Below are 6,046 nucleotides of genomic sequence, written 5' to 3'. Positions count from 1 at the left end.
AGAACGGTCATTGTGATGTTTTCATGGAGTACTCGTAGAGGTCATCATTATGTGAAATTGTGTGTATTCATATAAAGCTGCTGTTCATAAAAGTATAAACCTCCTATTTTATTTTTTTATTCAGAAATGTCAAACATGTGGCCCAGGGCCTAAAAGTGGCTCACCAAAAGGTCCAGTCTTGCCTGCTGGATGCTTTGCAGTGTGAACATTTCAGGAAAGTCCTCAATTTTAAATTAATTGGTGATGCAATGCCAACACTGATGCACAGCAGTACAGAAATGTAAACTAGAGACATTTTTTGAAGCATGAAGGCATGTTGAGATTTTTTTGGAGTCACTGTGATCTATAAATTATGTAATGATAAACAGACTTAATGTGAAACAGCTGAAAATGTAATATGTGAAAATCAGTCTCAGAACATACTGGTACTTCTTAAATTTGTTAAAGAAGGATTTTTCCATTGATTTTTTTCAAACATAAGTTATTCAACATTCCAGCCCACACAAGATAGTTCATCTCTCTAACACAGTGTAATTCACTTTGTCATCTGACAGCCAGCAACTAAGAATCCAAAAATGCCATTCTCACAGTACAGGGTTAGGGTTAGGGTTAGGCACAGTTCGACCATAGAGGACTGATTTAACTTCAGACTAATCAGACTAGATAACAACGGACAAAATGTTCTGAATGGTATAGAACAAAGACACATTCAAACTTGAAATTAATTGCTGGTGGTACAATGAAATATTTTCTTTGCCAAATGGATGAATTATATTTATTGTCTGCCATGAGTTGGCCTTTATTTCAAATGTTCAATAGTCAACCCCAGAAACATTTATATATTCAAAGCTATTTACTTCAGTGGCTACCACTATTATGATCTGAAGTTGAATATGTTGTGCATGATAATGAAAAACATCTGGAAGATTGATCCTTCAACATAAAATCTTCTTCACTTTGCTTCAGTCCAAATACTTTCATGAAATTTGGAGCTGATCACACCCATTCAGGACAATCCACACAAACCGTATTAAGCTGGACAGTGAATGAAAAGTACAGGAAGTCACACACAGAAATGGAAGAGAACATCCAGTACTTGACAAATAACAGACAGCATGCAGAAAACTGCTTCTTTGCTGGTGATGGATCACATCTGCTGTTGGTCTGAATATTGAACCTCTGGACAGCCACTTCCTCTGAGTCCTGCACGTCTGACTGTTGAACTATCAGGCTAATTGCAATTTAAGCTTGTTACTTTATTGGTTTACACATTTGCCTCACAAGCAAAAGGCCCCCTTTTTGATCCTAGGAGGATGTACGTTGCTTTGGTGTTGTGTCAGGAAGGGTTTCTACTGTTAAAAAAACAAAAGCCAAATCTAACATGCAGCGCTATCCACTGTGGTGACCCCTTGTGACAAGGGAGCAGCTGAAAGTAGCTTTGACCTAGATGTATTTCTATATTGTTGAAAATAAGCTTTGATTTTTGTTATATCAGTTCATTAATAAAACCGTTACCGCACAGACCCTAGTTAACATAGAGTCATTCAAGTTGTACACAATATTTTCTAACATTCTCATAATTGAATCCAAATGCCACCAACTCTATGAAGTCATTTTTTTTATTGGTTATTAAATGTTAGAACATTCCCAAAGAATATGTGGCTGAAGGTATTTCTTCCATCCATGTTCATACATTCTCCTTTTCAAGGTTGTGGCAGGGAAGGAGCCTATCCCAGCAGTCATAGAACAAGAGGCAGGGTACAACCTGTACAGGTCACCAGTTTGTCACAGGGTTAACACAGAGACAATCATTCTTACTTATGGGCAATTTAGAACCACCAATTTACCTAACCCCAGTAACTGCATGTCTTTGGACTTGGGGAGAACATGCAAACTCCACACATAAAGGCACTGGCAAGATGGTGAATTCAAACCCAGGACCTCCCTACTGTGAGGCAACAGTGCTAACCACCACACCACTGTGCTGCTCCAGGTATGTCTCATGGAATCCTAATTTGTAATCTAAGTTATAATGGAAAAATTATTGAACATCAGCATGAAAAACATTTCAAGTTCTCACATCTCAATGAACTTTTTAAAAAGTTTATTTGCAGTGATAATAGTTAATATACAATTCACATCAGACTTCATGCAACTACAAACAAACAAAACACAAGGTTACAATACCACCTTCCTTTGAGAAATAAAGGAAACAGAGTGATGAGTTTATGGGCTTTGTTGCTAGTTTGATGTCATACTGAACACAACAGGATATTCATTTTGTGAATTATACCCCCCTATTATTGTTGCAAAGACTTGGCTACACAACAAAAAAAAGGTGCTGTACAATTAAAGCATTTAACATCAGATTCCAGAAAAATTACTGTCAGTACCAACACAGAGGACAATGAATTTTTCATAAAACAAAAAGCATTTAAACAAGTATAAATACATGTCAGACATTTGTAACAATCAAACCACTTAAAAAGAACGCATCTTTTCAATGAACAGCATAAACCAATGTGGTATCTACACGTGTGGATCTTTGGTTCCACAGATTTTTGACAATGTTCCCAGGAAAGAGTACACAAATACAGTTTGCAGATATGGATATCCAAACTTGATTGTAACATGAAAAAAGAAAAAAAGAAAAAACTACCAGCAAAATATCATCCAGAGAGCTGTTCGCTGGCTGAAGGAGGCGGCACTTCGGACACGGCAAAGTGATGGTGAAACTGACTGGCAGGCTCCCACGTGTCATCCCAGATTTTGCCACTGAAAAATATAATTTTGGAACAAAAGAACACCAAGACATTTAAAATCAGGTTCGGAGTTACTTTATGCACATAGAGATTTTGCTTAAACCAAGCAGTAGGATATAATAAAAATAGATTTACTTAAGTACTGCACTAAAATTATGACTTAAATTTTATAGCTCTTTTCTACTTCTACTCCACTACACCTCAGACTGAAATGGTGCACTCATTAGTATTTGTATGACAGCCTTAGTTCCTGCTTTTCAGTTTAACTTTTCTTCATGTCCTTTCTGTGAAGTTAAAACAAAGTTTCTCCAAATGTGATTTTTTCTTTTTGACAATTATAAAGGTTGAAGTGTTCTGCTGTCCATCCACTCTATTCCGCTTATCCTGTTCAGGGTCGGGGGGGGGGCTGGAGCTTATCCTAGTTCACATAGAGTGAAAGGCAGGGTGCACTCTGTACAGGTCGCCAGCCTGTCGCAGGGCCAACACAGAGAGACAGACAACCATTTACACCTATGGGCAATTTAGGGTGATCAATTGACCTAACCTCAAATGCAGGTCTTTGGACTGTGGGAGGAAACCCACGCAGACACAGGGAGAACATGCAAACTCCACACAGAGGGGCCTGGGCCAAGGTGGAATAAAACCCAGACCTAGATGTCATTCTAACTGTGAGGCAGTAGTGCTAACCACCACCCCACTGTGCTACCTGTGTTCTGCTGTATGTTGCGAAATTCTGCTTCCTCAGTGATTTTCTGTTAACGGCACCAAAGAGACAAAAAGAAGATATTTTTCTGAGCTCTTTGTTTCCACTTTTTAGAGATGCACTGTTCTCACACTATAATAATGCTAAAAAGAGAATGTAAACCACTGAAAACTTTCAGTGTGATATTAGTAATTCTTTTATAAAGAATTTGAATACTTCCACTTCTTAACCATTTCAGGTGTGTTCACACAGAAATCTTTGTCAGACATGAACATCTGCTCTCCACAGTCCTCATTTTATTTCCTATTATTGCTCTGAGTGCTCTCGTGCTCACAGCACAGTCCTGCCAGAATGATTCCCAACACTACTCCATCCAAGTGACACACTGCAGGTATTTCCCCCACAGTTCCAAGAAACACTCTCAGCTACCAATATCATAATAAAAGTGTATCAATACATTACTTGTTGTGTAATACAGTTATGATTCCACAATGACGGGAGGAAATTTTCACAAAATACTTTAGCGCATTTCTCCAAAAATTTAGATGGGAGGAAAAATAAAACCCAATTTTAATTACTGCCCCCTGAAAAGCCTGTAAATGCAAATAGTGAATTCAACATCAGTGAATTCAATATCAACTACTTCTTACCAAAAAGAGCAGGGGACCCAACGCACTTTCAATTCTGCTTTCCCCTAGACAGAAGAAAAGAAGAATTTTAGCTTAATCATTGGTGAGCATATATTAGGTGTCTTTAAAAAGCTCTGAATGGTAAATGGACTGCTTCTTATAGCCTTTTCTATTTTATGTTCAGCACTCAGAGCACTTCATACAACATGCCTCATTCACACACATTCATACTCCAACAGTTGCATTGGAGAGAAACTTGGGGTTCAGTATCTTGCCCAAGGATACTTTGGCATGCAGACTGGAGCAGCCAGGAATCAACCTCCAGATTAGCAGGTGGCCTCCTTAACCTCCTGAGCTACACCCAGTGAATCACAAAACACATTTTCAGACATGAATTTTGGACGGTGAAAGAAGAATCAGGTGATGACACTGTTTGAAGTTGAACTTTTTCATACTACAGCAGTTTGTCCACCGTGTTCTAACAACTACAAATACTACATCACAATGGACAAAAATCTGGCTTTTACCAAAACATTATTATGAACTTCTACTCTGAAGTAGACAGTGACAGTACAGTGACATAATAAAGATTCATCCCAAAAGCTGTCTCCATTTACACACTTGTAACAACAGTAGTCGCCACATCAATTTTCACAGAAACTGAGACACAGTTGGTCAGCATCTATCTATAAAGTATATTTGTGTGTATGTTTGTCAACAAGACAAACTGAGGGCAGCCTGATTACAGAGAAAACTATGAGCCCTCAATGAGACACAGCCATCTCTGTGTTAGCCATGTAGATTTTTGCTGCAGAGCAACAAATGCTCTTTACATGCAGGCACACAACGGCTGTGCCTATTTTGGCTGAATTGTTTGACAACATACACATGAAATACACTCTCCAAATGCAAACACATTGGACATTTCCCTACACTGCTCTCAATAACACACTTGAATTCTAACGTGCAAATCCTCCAGGTGATGACCAGCAAAGTTCATGGCTGGAGTGCATGTGTGAAAACAACTTGAGACAAATGTATTGTAAACAGCCAATTAAAAAACAAACTTAAAACGGCTGTATATTACCTCATTTATTCTGTTCCCAGTGATCACTTCAAACTTGAAGATCTTCTGCCTGCTACATTTTCGACAACCTTCAGAAATGAAAAAGGAAAAGTTTAACTAAGAGCCATGATTTCTGTATATACTGAACACAAAATATGACAAAGACATTTCACTCAAGTGAAAATTTGTGAGTTGACTTGCATATTTGAGCATTTTTCTCAAAGTAAGTTTTTAATTTTCTCAATCAAATCCAGTGGATGTACAAAGTCCTCTTAACTTAAGTCAGGGATTGACATGAACCATTTTAGAGAGGCAACCAAATTACAGATGAATAACTAGTGCATAAAATACTGTGTACTGGTTTGTAAGTTCTCAAACACAGCCAAGACACGCCTAATTTTCTGCAAGTTCATTTAGGAATGAACAATGTAATGTTAAGACATACCATGCAAAAGAAAACTTACCCTTTCTCCCCTTTTTTGCACTTGGGCCACCCTGACTTAAAGACTGGGAGATGTCACGGCAAGCAGGTGGATGAAAAGACTGCAAAGATGGTCGCTCTGTGGCTGTAACATGTTTTGGAGAGGTGGTGGAGATTGTTGGAGAAGTGCTTCTCTCTCTCTTCTTTTTTTTGGAAAGACTGGGAGCATGGACTGGAAGGAGAGACCGGAACAAGATTAAGTACAAAAATACTCTCTGCCTGCTCGTCTGACAGCATCGTTGGATCCTCCTCAGTGATGCTCTCTGCCTGCTTGTCAGTGAGGGTCTCTGGATGCTTATTGATGAGTGTCTCTGCCTGCTCATTGGCACAATGCTCCTTGGTGGTCATCTCAGGCTGCTCTTCAGCAGCATTCCTGGGCTCCACACACTGCTGTTCTGTGGGGAT

The 6,046-nt window shown here is 38.8% G+C and overlaps 1 long non-coding RNA gene across 1 annotated transcript; it reads right to left on the bottom strand.

Moving 5' to 3' along the window:
- Nucleotides 1-2,273: 2,273 nt before the first annotated feature.
- On the bottom strand, nucleotides 2,274-5,720 carry LOC115786638 (uncharacterized). Its single transcript, XR_004020449.1, has 4 exons — nucleotides 5,625-5,720; nucleotides 5,182-5,249; nucleotides 4,116-4,159; nucleotides 2,274-2,775 (listed from the first exon to the last, which is right to left on the bottom strand). It is a non-coding gene; the product is annotated as an uncharacterized LOC115786638 (long non-coding RNA).
- Nucleotides 5,721-6,046: the final 326 nt, after the last annotated feature.

This window comes from Archocentrus centrarchus, chromosome 10 (genome assembly GCF_007364275.1).
Source record: "Archocentrus centrarchus isolate MPI-CPG fArcCen1 chromosome 10, fArcCen1, whole genome shotgun sequence".
Taxonomy (NCBI): Eukaryota; Metazoa; Chordata; class Actinopteri; order Cichliformes; family Cichlidae; genus Archocentrus; species Archocentrus centrarchus.
Note: the sequence above shows the minus strand (reverse complement) of the source record. Positions and strands in the feature narration are given on the sequence as shown.